The 15,871-nt window shown below is 42.3% G+C and overlaps 1 protein-coding gene and 1 long non-coding RNA gene across 3 annotated transcripts in view; one reads left to right on the top strand and one right to left on the bottom strand.

The window, feature by feature from the left end:
- Positions 1-8,016, bottom strand: part of SEMA3D (semaphorin 3D) — a 143,636-nt gene extending 135,620 nt beyond the window's left edge. Inside the window, exon 1 of one of the 2 annotated variants that reach the window (XM_064443768.1) lies at positions 7,998-8,016. The gene's annotated coding sequence lies outside the window, so the exon portion shown is untranslated. Of the gene's footprint in view, positions 1-7,533; positions 7,815-7,997 lie in introns of those variants that run through there. The other variant, XM_064443758.1, reaches the window with a different exon arrangement.
- Positions 7,057-13,577, top strand: LOC135312014 (uncharacterized). The gene is made up of 3 exons (XR_010371629.1): positions 7,057-7,189; positions 10,269-10,460; positions 10,846-13,577. It is a non-coding gene; the product is annotated as an uncharacterized LOC135312014 (long non-coding RNA).
- The last annotated feature ends 2,294 nt before the right edge of the window (positions 13,578-15,871 follow it).

The raw sequence follows: 15,871 nt of genomic DNA, 5'->3' as shown, positions 1-15,871 counted from the left end.
GCAACACCACCACTCAGGTAGGTGCTTGAAAAACTGCACTTCCAGGTCACCTCAGGCAAGAGCAGGCACCTGAACCACGGAAATATATTTATTTCAATTTTATTTTAAATTTTGACGCAAAGAAAACACTGACCCTACATAGATGCCTATCTGCTGGGAGAGCTCATGGCTGAGGATCCCAAATGAACTTAGGCGCTTATATCTGCAGCTCGGGGCCTAAGCTGCAGAGTGTTCCTCCTAACTTTCTGCAAGCTGGCTTACACAGCCTTTCCTCATGACTTGTCGCTTTTGGGGATCCCACCACAATCACCCAGTCAGTGCACAAGAAGCGAGAGTACTTGCTTAGTACTTCAGTTTCCGTCCTCTCTTTACAACTCTTCCCACAAATGCTTTCAGTGTATACCACTAACTTAAATCTCTGCTTTCCTCTTTCAGCTTTTAGAGCTGCTCATTTCTTCTAAAGACCTAGGACTGCCCTTAGCTATTACAAATCAATCCACTAATTTCAGTTACGCATCTCTAATTTACACCAGCAGAAATTGCAGCTTGTTATAGAAATACTTTTGGAACATAACAACTGTTGCATGCTACTGTCATTCCCATGGACACTGTCCACGTCCTCAGTGCAGCAGTTTTATCTGCAAACTGTAGCAGAAGTTTGCCCCTCAGCTCCAGAGTACATCACAGTCATTGGACGTGTACAGTGGTTTGTGCCAAATTAACCCACCCATCTGTGGATGGTTTTCCTGTCATTAAAATAATCATTATGAAACCCCTCATCCGGGACTACTTTTGCAGGATCCCATTCATGAAATATACTTTATCAACTTAAAACTCTGAAATGAAGACAGGCAGATTTAAAGATCCATTGGCGAAAAAACTACTTACAAAAACCTGGTATTATAGGAAAGGGATAGAGATAATAAAGACATCTGCTTTTATTAGTTCACCCTTTATGCTTGGATTTCTGTTCCTTCCAGTTGACTTGTTTCTACAGATTAATGATTTACAATATTTTGCTCTTAACAAACTGGATGATGCCAACTGTCTCCACTATTAACGTGCTGAGATACATAAAGATCAGGTAAAAACTGGTATGCCTGATCTCTAGATCAAGAAAAAACTGAATTATCTTTTCTCCTTCTTGGTAAGTTTGTGTTTCTGCATCATATTTGTAACAGATTTTTTTTTTTCCTTACTTTTGAAGGCGAGAGTTCTGCTCCAGTTGAAACACAAAGGCTTAGTCTTGGACTCAAAGTACTACGTGGCTCAGTGGATCCAAGAATTCCAGATTTGTTCATGTGGAGACTTTGTGCCTCTAGAAAATCCTCTAACTTCCTTATAATATAACTCCCCACAATAAAGTAGATTCTTTGAGGCTGCATTGTTCAGAAATTAATCTGCTAAACTAAGGAGGCCACAGGAACTAAAAGTCAGGTTAATTCAATGTAATTAATTTACTGAGGCATTAGGCCAAATTTGCTATTTATCTTTCACAACAGGGGATCTCATAATGCCATTACAAAGTCAGCTTTGCCCTGATGCTTATATCATTCAACAACAGAAAAACAGGTTAAGACCTCTGTGTATTCTATGAAATAAAGTTGGTTTTGTTACTGTCTTCTTGAGGAACACACATCTCTTGGTCTTCTGTGCTTGCTGACTCTTGCCTTACCCTGTGGTTGAAAGCGGGGTTTGTTTTTTTTGTTTAATTGAATATATCACCAGTGCTAAATGCAGGAGGACCTTCATTTCTGACTGGGACCTCCCGATGTTACTGCAATATAGCTAACAAATTAGTAAGAACTTCTCTGAATGAAAAAAGGACAACTGGTTGTAGCTAATGACTATATCAACAGAAGTGATAAATGATGACTATCCATATCATATGCATGCTGCTTACTAAAAATAAGATTTTATGAAATATGGAAGACAGACACAATCAGATTTGTTCCTGTGTCTCCTCTGATTTCTATTAAGCAACAACAGATCTTCAGAGATGTAACATGCCATCACCCTTGTTAGCAGGACATACTGTAGTGGCTTTGAAGATTTATTTATGTCCTTAATACAGGTTTTCAGAAACCTGCTTAAAGAGAAAATAAGCCATGAAGTTAAGTAAATGATTGGTATTTTATATGCAGGAGGAACCTGTCTTTCAGAAGTCAGAGAGTGGAAATAGGAATGTCACATCTTGCAAAGGTACAGATTATGAAGAAAGTCAGGAAAATAGTGCAGAGAACCTTACAGTCAAGGCTGGTTCTTTCTGTAATCTTGGAGAAAAGGAACTGCATTTGCAGCAGTCTATCACTACTTGTCATTGCCCTTCATTTTATTTCCTTCTTTCAAAGCGTAGCTGTTTAGCTCTTTTGGTACCAAAGGATGTTATGAACAGTTTTCCTTTATTACACTGTTCTAAAGCCTTTTAGTATAAGTCTTCATAAAACCTCACATATGTACATTATAAAATTACAGGGAATAAGTTCCATATGAAAAATTCATCTTTCTTCTTACTATTTTTTAGAAAAGATTCTGATGTTAAGCATGAGAGCAACAGACATTGTTTTAATTCTTCATTGTGGAAGGGGGAAAAAAATCCACTTTTTGCTTTTGGTTGAGAAAGAATTTTTTACATACTCCCTCTTTGCAGTCTTGCTCTTGCAAAACCAAAAAAGGATTTTAGATGGACAAAAAGTAACCACAATTATATGGAGTGTGTCATTGATAAATTCCAGGGGAATATAACAAGCTAGGTAGGCACATACCATTAGATCTAGCTCTTCAGAATGTTAAAATTCTAGCCAAGATTAAACTGGAATATTTGGCCACATCACTCCTCAGGACTGCACTTAACTTTTAAAAGACTTGATCTGACTCTAGATTTAGACTTTAGGAAAGTACTGCTTTCAAGAGGGCATTTTACACAGCAGTCTATCTTTAAACATGTGCTTAAGTCCCTTGAAGTACACTAAGCACAGATAGACTGAGAACAGGCGAACAGGCGCAAGTCTTTCATTTCACGACAATCTTACTTTTGTATAACTTTCAGTTAATCCTAGGCTTTCTGTTTCCAGTGCATTTAGTCCTGAGTTATGCTGATGCAAGATGAAATCAGTTGCAATGTCTCCAGTATTTTTGGAAGGGGATATTACAGGAAAATAGGTAACTTCTCTCCTCCCTATCCCCTTGGAAAAAATAAATAAGAAAACAACAGCAACAAAGACTCAACATATCATTGAGTATGCTTAGATGCTACAGAACTTTCTAGCCTCTCTTCTTCTGCATGACATCTGCTTCCTGCAAGTCTCCTGATTCACTGACCAACTACATTGGAAAAGTTTAATTATAGATATTTGTTTTGCTTTTAAACTGACCACATTAAAAGAAAAAGCACACACAACTCTTCTTTCTGTTTACAATAACCCAGGAAGAAAAATACTCAAAGATGTACAAAAAGGATCCATGTTACTGAAAGCTGAGTAATATATACAGTGTGGAATTCATGCAGTGCCGAAGGTCCTCACAAGTTACAGGCCTCCACGTGCATATGAGCTCTAGAGCATGGATTTGTCTTTAGCCATACATAACCTGCAAATTAAGGCCGCAAATAAATACCTGTAATGTGCTGAGCCTAGTCTGACCAGGGAAGCTGTCTATTAGGTAAAATGTTAGGTGCCAGCAGAGCTCTGAACCTTGATCACATATCCCAGTTATGTTGCAGGGAAGCACAATGATTTAGTTAAGGCCAGAATAATGTTCTAGGTTTAAACACCATACCCATCACCCTGATAGTCAAATTGAGTCAATGATTCAACCCAGATGGGAATCCAGGTTCTTCTTGGCTTACTGTTATCTGTTCTGCCCATTAGGCTATATGACTTCCATAAATTATTTCGGCGTTCCCGTTAAAAGAAAGTAAATCCACATGATGCTAAATGCTCCCTCCCAGCTGTAATGCAAACTGGAATTTTGGACCACACCACTGCTCCCTGACTCATCCTGGACCCCCTCCATGAAATGTTGGATCCGTCTAAGCTGGGAAGAGTGGAATAGAAAGGCTGCTTTTTTTTTTTCTTTTTGCCGTTTTTTTTATCACCCACTGTCAGATAACACGTGGATGTTCACACAGCATGTCTCTAGGATGTGAAAAATAACAATACCAGAGAGGGGCCCTTCTGAACACACAAGGATAGAAAGAAGAAGATAAAAGAACCAAAGATTTATACAGGGATAATTTAAGCACTGAGTCATTGCCATTGCTAAGTTTATAAAGTATATAAAACCCAGACAGAAATGCTGGGGCGGGGGGTGGCGGTGGGGGAGGGGAGGGCGGAGATTGTGTTAAGAAGTACGACAGAGGTGCAGCACTATAAAAAGATAAAAATAGCACGCCCATGGAGCAAAAGTTTGCTTCACATATAGTTTAAATGCAGCCACCATGCTTCACATCTCATGGGCATGGCTTTACTCTGAGCTTCTCTGTTGCTTGTTTGTAGCTGGAGAAAATCCAGAAAGCAAGGAAAACAAACACATCGCACGTTCACTGTGTCTGTCTGATTTAGCGACACTTAGTGTGCACCTTAAGCATTTTCCATGGGTTAAAAAGACAATGGGCCAAATATAGCTCTGGCTATCCCGCAGGCTGCCTTGCCAGGAAAGCGCGGTGGGAAAGCCTGCTTAACCAGCATTGAAGGATTCCCTCATGTAGGAAACCTCAGAGAGTATAGAGGTGGCTCAGTGGCCAATTCCAGCACGGGGTGGGGGTGGTGGGGGTTCGCCAAAGAAATGCCGGCATGTGCTGGGAATTCAGCTGATTCCCAGCTGATGAATCAGCCTCTCCGGAGCCACAGGTAACCCGTATGTCTACATTGCAGTGGCGCACAGTGAAGAGACACCTGAGATTACAGTTTCTTTGGTTTTAAAGGCAAAAAGCATAACAAGAGACAAAGCAAATCAGTGATTCAAAAAGAATCCAGGAATAAATCATTATTTTGACCACCCTAAGGTGACAGCATGCTCACAGAGAGACTCTGAATGACTTTGACCTTCTGCAGATTAAAATGTAAAGACCCTGACCATGTGGGACATTTGCACCTGCACTTTTTCTGTGATAGCGCTTGGAAAGAGATGCTGAGTCTATCCCTCCTGCTGGGACCAAAATAGGGACAGGTTTTGTTGGGAGTGTTTCATTCTTTAGCTTCACTTTTTAATTTCTTGGTGTTTACACTGTGGTTTTACTTAACTATCGTTATTTAATCTCTGAGTAATAAAGATGCAGTATCCTCAAACACTTTAAAGGGCTCTTTCCCGAAGAACATCATCTATTTCCATTTAATATTCTAGCTTAATTAACACTTTGTTTTTTCCTAGGGCCTTGTTTCTTTTAATTCCATTACAAAATCCCAACAGAATTTCAAGGGTGCAGTGTAATTTGCGTAATGAACACAGTGGTATCTACAGTGAAAACATCACCTCTCAGAAAAACAGAAACAAAAACAACAAAACATTAAGAAGTAGAAGGAGATAAGGCCTATTATGAGCAGTGTTTTGGAAGGTCGGCTGCAAGCACCATCAGCAGCCGGAGAGAAGCGGGCGGAGGCTGGTGCTTGAGAGCGTGGGATTCAAAAGAGGTATTGCTCTTCAAGGTAATTTTACAGCAGCTACCCATAAAATCAAAGCTGAGGATGGGAATACAGCTCAAATTATATCTTTCTGAGATTTAGTCACCTTAGCACTACTGGAAAGCAATTCTCTCTTCCTGGGATTGTTGTCCTGGAGCATCTCACACCAGCTTTTGTAACTGCCGTCTTTCTTATATTTTGAGACGCGGCAGACGATACTGGGGCAGATGCTATTTCCATTTCTGGTTACAGCGCTCCATGGGCAGAGCCCACATACTGGTTGTGGGAGACTTTGGCTCAAAAACATTTCTGCCTGGTTTGGAGCACATCTCTGTGATTCAGCACCGCACCTAATGGGGAATCTGCTCTGAGAATCCCTGAGAATCCCTGTTGGGTTGGTCCAGTGGTAAGGAGAGGGAAAGTAAATTTAGTTCCTGGATCTCAGGCTAGTCTGGATGTCCAAGCCAAAATAAAGTTCAAATAAAAGTGAAGCCAAGCTGCTCAGCCTGATCAAGGCTAAAATTCTTCTATTTATGAAGCACCTCAGAGCAGGACTTGTCATGGAAACTTTAAGAAAAAGAGGTGTGACACCTGCAGAATTTGAGTACCTCTGTTTGACAGTAGGATTACAATTATCAACTAAAATACCCCAATTCCTCTTTAGAAAGCTATTTAGACACCCAGCTTTCACAGATTTAATAAACACCTTGGCCCTTACATACCTTGCAGGAGATGATGAGTGGTGCATTTCTGGATCAGGCATATAACAGGCTAAACAAATTAATCAAAGGCAAAGGTGGAAAATCACATCAACTAGACTAATAAGGGTTTTAAAAACAGTATTACAATGTTGTGCCATATAGTATTAAACACCTCCTCATGGTAAACGGTGAAATCAAGTCTCTTTACTTGTTCCCTAGATTTGCAAGTAAGTAGTAAAAAGGAAAAAGTGACATGCTAAAATTCTTGCAAAAGTTCCTGCCTGCATCTTCACGGCCCGGGTCAGAGCCACAGATGCAGCACTCAGCTGCTGCTTTCTCAGCAAAGTGCTCTCTGCTTATGGTCAGACTGCCCCATTGATCTCTATTGTTCTTGGACAAGTTTTCCCATTTCAAATCAAAGTAAAGCTTCTTTAAGGGAAATGTAGGTGGCTGCTTTGCGCTTCTTCAGTCCACAGTCACCAATTACCTAAGGTGCTCAGGAATGTTTCCTTTCTAGAAGCAACAACTTTCATTTTGTAATATTCACTGCAAAACAAGGAGCTTAGCCACCCTCCGTGTTATTGCACAAAGCAAAGTAGAGGTTGTCAGTGCGAGAAGATGAATAATCTCATCTCGGGGAGCACCCCAGGCCAGCCAGGTGCTCGGCGCTTCCCGGGGACGGGCGCGCTCGGCACGGGCGCGCTCACGGCAATGCTGGAGGACTGTGTGGAAAGGAAGGAATTTTGCCGTCGCTCCAGCACGCAACAGTTTTGCCGCTAGACACGGGCCGATGTCCGTGCCGCCCTCCCCATCGCCCTGAGACACCTATGCGAAGCAGGAGCGGGCGTGGAGGCGCCGGGGCTGAGGGTAGGAAACACCTTCCCTCCGCCCGCAGCGGTGCCCCCCCCCCCCAGCCGGTAACCCCTGCTCCCCAAAGCCGTCGCCTCCTCGGCCCTGACCGCCCCCCCCGCACCTCTGCTGCGCTCCCAGGGCAGAGCCGAGGGGCTTCCCGGCGGCAGCGCACCTCCGCTCCCCGGCGACTGGAGGCGGCGGCCCGGGCACCGCCGCCAGGTGCGGCCGGGACGGGCAGGGGCACCCCGCGCACTTTCCCACGCACCCCCACTCCCAGGTCCACCCCCTCCGCCGCCGCGAGGAAAAGTGCCCCAGCGCGCAGCGGGGCGGCGTAAAGTCCCGCGGGGACGGTCCGGTACCTGCCGGGGAGCCGGAGCGGCGGCGAGGTGCGGGGTGCGGCCGGTGCGGGGCCGGGGCCGGTGGCCGGGTTTTTGGAGGCGTTGCGAGCGAGGCGGGCTCCTCCCCGGCGGCGGCGGAGGGTCTCGCTCCTTCTGCGCCGAGTGTCAGACTTTCCCCTGGCTTCCCTTCCTCCATCCCCGCCACCCCTTTCCACTCCCTCGCACGCACATGCACACCCCTCCAGCAAATGGGCTGCTGCGTGTGCGTGTGCGTGTGCGTGCGTGTGTGGTGTGCCCGCCGGCTCAGGCGCACACCCGCCGCCGCCGCTGCCGCCGCCGGTCACAGCCCCGGCCGCCGCGAAACATTAACTCGGTGAAGAGCAGCGGAGCGCACCCGCAGGCACCCACAGAGGCTGGGGCCGCGACGTGCCCGCCCTGCTGAGAGCGGGCACCGAGGCACCCTGCGCTCGCCCTGGACCACAGACCTGTGAGTGTGCACAGGAGCATCCCACCCTAGTATCGTGATCGCCTTGTGCAGGTGCTGGTCCAGATCATAACGTCTAAAAAAGCCTCAGGTCCGCTCATCCCCGTGGCACATTCCCGCTGGGCATGAACTACAGGTCACTGGATGGTAGACTGGAAATTAAAAAGAGAAAGAAAAGCAAGCCCACCACACTTACTGATAAGGAGAGAGCAGCCGGGCAGTGGCCCATAGCTAGGGGTTGGTGCACATTTAAGAATAGCCCACATGCAAAACTGTAGCTGCCAGGGATACATCTGCCTTTGCGTTTATTTGTTTTGCCCGTGGAATGTGCTACATCGGTGGTTCTCCAGCTTTCGCATGCTGCAGACCACTTCCTAAGAGAGAATTTCTCTCCTGGACCAACCCACTCCCACACCAAACCCTTTTCTCCAACATATTTCCTTCTGTGGCTGCCCGAGGAAGAGCCTTTCTGCCCACAGGCTGAGAGCCATTGAACACATGGCACAGATAATATCAGACACTTCCAGACAAGACACACTGAGGCTCTTTCAAAAACTGTTTCCCTTAGTGAAGAGCTCAGATTGAAAGTCTTCAGCTGGTGACTCTGTTGCAGAACAGACCCCGACTGTTGCTCCCATGAACAGGAGAACCAAAGAAGTCCAGAGGAATATACTGGAGTTTCCACCATGTTACACCCCTCAGCAGAACTTCATCTTCACCTGCCATTCACACAGAAGTTAGATGGGTGGTCTGGGTATCCAAGACAGGATCTAAACATGGGGGTTTTTTTAAGTTCACCAAAAGCAGGCTTTACATTTTTTTATATAGGCTTTTCAAACAGTTTGTTACTACAGTACCAAGCTGATGTTGTTTTTATAAACTTTGCCCACACAGATACACAGACTCTATTTGTCTATATGTGCCTTACATTCCCACAAAATAAACGGTGGAATTTGAAGACAGGTTGCTTCATAGTAGCCACTGACTACTGCTCTTTTAAGGCCAGCAAAAGGGGATTTTATGCCTGATTTTCCACCTTCGTTTAATTATCGTCAATAAAAGCTTCCATTGCTTTAATCCCTGGATGGCACTGTTTAATAAAAATATCATTGTGATACGTACGATGCGGATTAGAGCCCGGTTTGTGTTTTAAGTCCCTGTGGAATGATTTTTGCACTTTACCTTGCTCCCAGATACTCACTGAACATCACAGACACTCTGCTGTGTCAGAAGAAACTCAAGAAAAAAAAATTGAGGAGCAGGTTGATGGAGGAAAAATCCCTCATGATTTTTTAAGCATTCGTTAGAACTACAGAATTGGGCTTTGAAGTATTCGGAAAACATGAATACTGGTAAAAAGAAATCATGTTGAAAAGTACTGCTTGCTTTATGTACTGGCGGTGTTTCAGACTCCTTGAAGAAGAAATCAGTGTGAATGTCCCCTTTTCTGATTTGTGGCACCAGCCTGCAGTCTCTGTGAAATATAATAGAAATGGTTTTGGGAAAAGCTTTTATTTTAGTAGCTACTTCTTTTTTTTTCTTGAAAATCATGAGAACACATATTTTTGGTGGAATAAATAGCAGAAGATTCATCTTTCAAGAATTATACAAACGAATATTTGAAATAATTAAGCTATTTATTGACGTGGAAGAAACCAAGAAAAAAGATGCCCTCTTGTGGCTGTTTGCTGCATGAAAACCGAGAAAGTTCATTCCATATCTGCGCGGACAGTGCAGGACCAACATGCCTTCTTATTCCTTGTTGCTGAGGCTGTAAGCAACGTCACACAAGGTCATACCATGGACACAGGCTGAGGAGACGCTACCATCTGCAACGTATCATTTTAAATGATCAGTTGATGCATTCCTTGGCATTGTATTTTAAACCTCTGTTCAGAAAATTCCAGAGTAGGCAAGTATAGCTTCACTGGGCGACATTAGAAGGAATTTTACCTTTCTCGGTGACTGCATTGGTGCTACCTCTTTCAGTGACTTTTTTGGTCAGGTCTGCATTTGCCCTTTACAGGGTGTTCTAAATACCCCAAAAGTTATTGGAATTTTTGCCAAATTTACAGAAATTGCTTAAGTTTATTGGAAGATAGACTCCTGTCAACATTTTGAAGATGTGATGATTATAATGACTGTGATGATGATGTTATTCTTCCTGCAGAAAGGACAGTGACTGTTGGATGGAAGAAATATTCAACAGGTTCTTAAAAACATGAATTTTAAAAGTGTATTTTTTTTTCTCTCCCTTTTTTGTCTTTTATAGTTAAACTGAGGCTCCCTGAAGACTGAATTCCATGCCCGGTGCCCTGGGCTGAGTTCAAATTTCCTGTAAGGCTGAGTGGTTTATAAAAAAGCAGAAGCTGAACATCAAATATCTGCATTTTTCTTTCCTTATGGAAAGTATGAATTAAATCAACAAATAGATCTTTAGCAAATAATTAAAATTAGGAAGGAGGTAAGCTGGTTTTGTTACTTTCTATTCCCTTCCTTTTCTGCTTGATCATAAGTCTGAACACTGTCCAGATATTGTAATGCCAAACTGGCATATTTCAGAGAAAACTATTTTCATGTGAGATAAATTGTCAAAGCAGATAGATGATCTCTAGCAAAGGCTGCAGGAGAAACATGAGACAGCAGCATGCTGCCACACTATAGCATTTATCTTTATGCTGAGTGCTATTATTCCTTCTGTAAGTAGTGACAGAAATGCCTGCAGCACTGTGCAATGCAATGACATTGCTTAAATCTCTTAAGGAGAGAAGCTGTATTCCAAATGTAAGGCTAAATTGTTCCTAGTGAATCCCTTCCAATTGAACAACTATGCGTTTGGTGTCTTTGAGGTCCTTCAGGAGAAGATCCTGTAACTCCTGTCCATCTCTGAAAATCTTCAGAGGAAGCTCCCACTCTCTACTGACAAGACCCAGAAATTGGGTGTGTTGCCTTACAAACCTGCGTGGCTTGAAGACTGGCAGTGCTTATTCCCAGCCACCCATCCCTGCCTCTGCTCCCAGCAGCAGGCATGAAAATGTCAAACATGGAGCAGCTTCTGTACCTGGCATATTAAATAAAGCCTTCTCATCTGCTGGACTGTGAGCTGGAACAGTGAAGAAGCTGCTGTGTGTGCAGTTGAGCTCCTCATCCAAAAATGGGGAAGCCTCTGGAAGAATGAGGTGGGAGCAGAAACCACCTCATCCAGTCAACCTCAAGTGCCCAGATTTGTGACTCAGCCACCAAATGTGCCCCCTTGGGGAAGACTGGGTCACTAAGCACCTACAGCTTCTGTGCAAGCATATTTGCAGGCTGGGTCCCACACTTACAATACAGCCAAATTCAGACTCCAACACCGTCTAAGAATCTGGATAAATATTGTCTGAAGACAGTAGGTGTATTTCCACTGATAATAATGGGACCTGCACACATGGATGATGTAGAGCAGAGAATTACATATGTGTGTGTGTATATATATCACATATATATATGTGTCACATAGTTACTAAAAGTCAGGTGTTTTAAAGAGAATGAGAAAGAAACAGAATACCATTAGAGAGGTGTTGAATTGCCCCCTTGCAGTCCGTTAGAAGTTAAAGGCCCTTCTTCTGCTCTCTTTGTGCAACTTAGATTTTTGCCTTGTCTGAATGGGAATAGCCAAAGTTTGTCCGTTGCCCTGAGCTGATTCATCTAGGCTGACCTTTGGTGGTCTCCAGAGCAAGACAAGAGATGCTGCTCACTCCCTCTCCCACCAATTTGAAAAGAAGAATATCTGTTTTACTCCAGCATTGGCAATCACAATGCAGCACCTGCACAGCTGTGCACACTGATTTAATGTCTTCTCCCGCTTCAAGAACCCTTAAAGCCAGTGTCAGGATCTGCTCCTTTCTTTTCATTATAATATAGCTTGGAGAGAGCCTTGACATTGCAGTTGTAATCTGATTTATTCATAACGGTGTTCCTCCTTAAATAGCTTTTTGGTTTTTCTTTTTTCCCTTCCTTAGGATAAATGTATGCAGGTCATTGCAGGGAACCAGGCATCTGTATGGCATCCTTATTCCCACTACACACTGTACCTGAGGACCATAAAGTTTCAAACACTGACTGACAAAGGTTTCTGTAAGCCCTTTAATTTTATTTTCACCTCATCATGCCAAGTTCTACCTGATCTAAAGCGTTGAGAAAAAGAAGCAGTCAGAGCAGAGAGAGGTCGTCAAGGATCCTTCAGTCTACCAGTTGGTGAAGAAACTCAGCATGCACTGTAGATTGCATCAGAATAAATTCTCCTGGGGGTTAAAGTGATAAAGGGAGGCATTTCTAGCCGCTACATCTCCCATATAAGAGCAGATTTCACTTCATTCACTGCTATAAGATGTAAAAGATAATGTCTTCACTGAGTTGATGTTAAAAAAAAGAGAGACAAAGGGAAACTTTTATGAAAGGTGCACAGAAAGTCTAAGATATTACTTCAAAGGGGACAAAACCTTTCTTAAAAGTATTAGGTGAAAGTCAAATATCCATCCTTGTCTTGCTGCCTGTCATGATTTTAGCTGGCTAATTATAAAAACTTAATCATAAGGGATCTGATCCTGAGTTACTGAACATGTTCAAACTCCATTGGAGTTCACAACTTTTAACTTTGTTCAGCAAGTCAAAGGGTTAGGTACGAATTAAATAATGTCACATCCCAAGTGCCTTCTTGTGACTATTTAGTCTCTGTCCTCTCAAGACTTCAACTGTCTCATGAAGCATCTATAATTTCCACTGACTTCAGTTCAAGCTTTGGTGCATCGTGCATGTGGGATCCGGCCCACGTATGGTGGGAAGAATAAAAATTTTGTCTACAGATCATGGTTGGGATATGAATTCAGTCTCTACTAAATAGATACTATAACAAAAAAGTTTGCTGTATATCTTCAGATGTCCTGGATAGGAAAGGAAAGCAGCTTCTGAGAGCCCACAGTTCCATGTATTTTATGAGTCAGACAAGAAATTAGTTTTCATAAGAAATTAATTGAACTAATTTTCCTGCTTTGTAAAAATTATATTTCTGTATTTCTAAGGAAGGGCATTTCTACCTCCTGTTTCTACTTCCAATGAAACCAGTGGTTGAACTAACCGGTTTAAGGCATTATCCTGCTCTCACTTAGTGGCAACAACTGCTGTATTGATGTATTGGCTTCGGCAGCAGGCAGGGGAGGGTAAGAATAAAACCAGAGAACTCCAGTTCCACTGAGCAGTGGCTGTAGCAATAATAAAAAAACACCCTCACTTTAATAAAACATGAGCACTATTACAAGAAACAGTTCCATATATTTTCTTGTCTCAGAACACAGGATATCTAGTTCTGTTTATCCTTAGCATGAACAAATCTTTGTGAATGCCTGAAAGTCACTTTTTTCTAGTGAAAATACGTACTTGTGGTTAAAAGAAGACAAACATCCAAGCAATGCTTCTAGTAGAAATGTTCTTTCTGGCTCTAAAAGATAGCTTTGTCCAAAACACACCCTATTTATTATTTATTCTTGGATATTTTTGTTTCCGATTCAATTTAGGGCAAACCTTAACTCTAGGTGATCACTTTGCAAGCAAAATAGTGTTAAATGGAACCACATGCCTTAATGATTTACAGCATACATTACATGGGCTTATGTTCACTGTCCTCAATAAATAGTTATTTTGATTGCGTTAAAAGATTGTCTCCCTTAAACGGTAAACATTAAATTTGTTATAGCTTCATCATTGAGAACAGATTGTTGTTAGTAGCTTAAGATAATATACTACTGGCCAAGTCAGTACAAAATTTGCCTGGAAGATGGGAGTTATCAGCACTGTCAGAAGGTTAGAAACAGTAACTTAGTAGAGGACATTTGTTTACACTCTCCCTCTGTTCTGTGCTACTATTTCATTTAAATCCTTTCATTAAATACCTGCACAAGAGGTTTGAAGGAAACTTGAAGATCACCCCATAATTTGTAATGCAGACAGGCATATATTCATGGAAGTTGTGGATTTTGGGAGCTCTGGAGGGAAACTTCAAAGGTTTAAGTCTGGGTTTGTCTGTACAAGAAGCCTGGCCCAGCCAAAAGAGGTTAGTGAGGCATCTAAATCCCAGCGAAGGGAGGCCAAATCCCAAAAGCTTAGCAAAATCCCTGCAGCACACATCATCATATCTGGAGTATCTCGACAATCCACAACGAGCTATGTTTTGAATTAGAAGTGTGTTTTGTGGGGAGCTGTTGGGAAAACACCAGTACTATTTTCTTGTCTTTTTTTGCCTCGCAATTCAATGGCGCTTTTTACAGGAGCACAATTCACTCTTGCCCATGTGGTCAGGTGTAGATTTGTAGCAGATGAACTGGTTTCTGTGGGAGCTGTAGCCCACTCACCCCATTACTGTGGTTCTGGTCCATATGAACCTTCTTGCATACTACTTCCATTTACACCATAACTGCACCCACGTTTGATTGCACTATAGCATCATTATGGCCTTTAGACTACCACCTTTCTAGCCAAAGGAGGCATCAGTCATTAGCAATGTAGGCTTTACACTAAATAAAGTGATGAATACTGCACTGACAGGTTGTCTCCACGACTAGCTCAGCTGACCGGGGTACAGACCCCAGGCTTTGCTCATTAAAAATGTATGCATTCAAATTTTCAATAAACTTATTTCATAAAACCTAGGTTTCTGATCACAGGGGCTCCTTATGCAGTCAATAGAGAATGATGTCAATCTTAGCCTATGATGATTCATCTCATAATTAAAAAAAATTTTTGAAATACTTCAGACGGGAACTTCTTCCTTAGTGTTTTCTATATCTCTCCTTTGACTGCAGAGGGAGCCTACATGTCTACTCCTAAATGTCTAATGTTGAGTGAGTGAAACCCACCCTGAAGTAGTGCAGCTGAAGCCAACATAATTACATACAAAGTGTTTTCAGGATCAAGTCCAGAGGTTATTGAGGACTCTGTTATGAAAGGTGCTATTCATCTCAGCGTTACAACCTGGAAACAGAGTGACCACATGTTGCCGTTTCTTGTTGAACAAAATTACCTTCAGAGTCTGACAGAAAGGTATTTTATTCAAACTAAACAAACAGATTTTTAATTAATGTTGTTTATTTCTTCTTTCAGTATAAATCATTTATTCGGTTTTATACTAGATTTAACTCAGTTTACATCAGCAGCATTTCTAGATGTGGCTCTGCCTGGCTGCCGTTCAGTCTTCAGGGCTATGGCTTAAAAAATTCAAAAAACAAAAAAGAAAAACAAACTAATAAGTTTAAGTATCATTGAAACCATGTGCATCTATGTAAAATGCTTATATATTCAGTGGCTCTATCAGCTGAGAAACTGTAACTTGAACTCGAATGTGAGGGATCCCAGTGCATTCAGGAGTCAGCGTTTGATACTTTGGTTTGGAGAGATATCTTCTGTCCTAGCAGAAGATATGAAATGCAGTGTATAGATTAGTTTGGTTAGCTAGCTCTTAACTTTTTCTCTTTCAAACTTTCTCCTTTCAAGGAATGAAGGCTTTTGTCACTGATTGCAATGAGGGGAGAACCTGAGGCCGCAGAAAAGAAGCTGCAGTGAGTGAATGCTTTTGAAAACAGACTTGACCACCAATATGTGGAAAGCTGCTGTATCTATCAAGTCAATTCATAGCTCCAGGTGCTTTCAGTGTACAAAGAAACATAAGCAAAAGTAATAGAAAAGGAAAACCGTGCTTTAGATTAAAAAGGAAGACTGCAATTTTTACAAATCAGGTACTTTTCAACAGTTTTGTTCAGCATAGAAAAAAATGTTCAGTTTATTTTTTCCATAGTTAAATATTGATTAGATTGGCAGCAGAAAAAAAATGGAAATTAAGCTTAA

This window comes from Phalacrocorax carbo, chromosome 1 (assembly GCF_963921805.1).
Source record: "Phalacrocorax carbo chromosome 1, bPhaCar2.1, whole genome shotgun sequence".
NCBI lineage: Eukaryota > Metazoa > Chordata > Aves > Suliformes > Phalacrocoracidae > Phalacrocorax > Phalacrocorax carbo.
The sequence above is the reverse complement of the archived record's forward strand: the minus strand, read 5'-3'. Positions and strand labels throughout refer to the sequence as shown.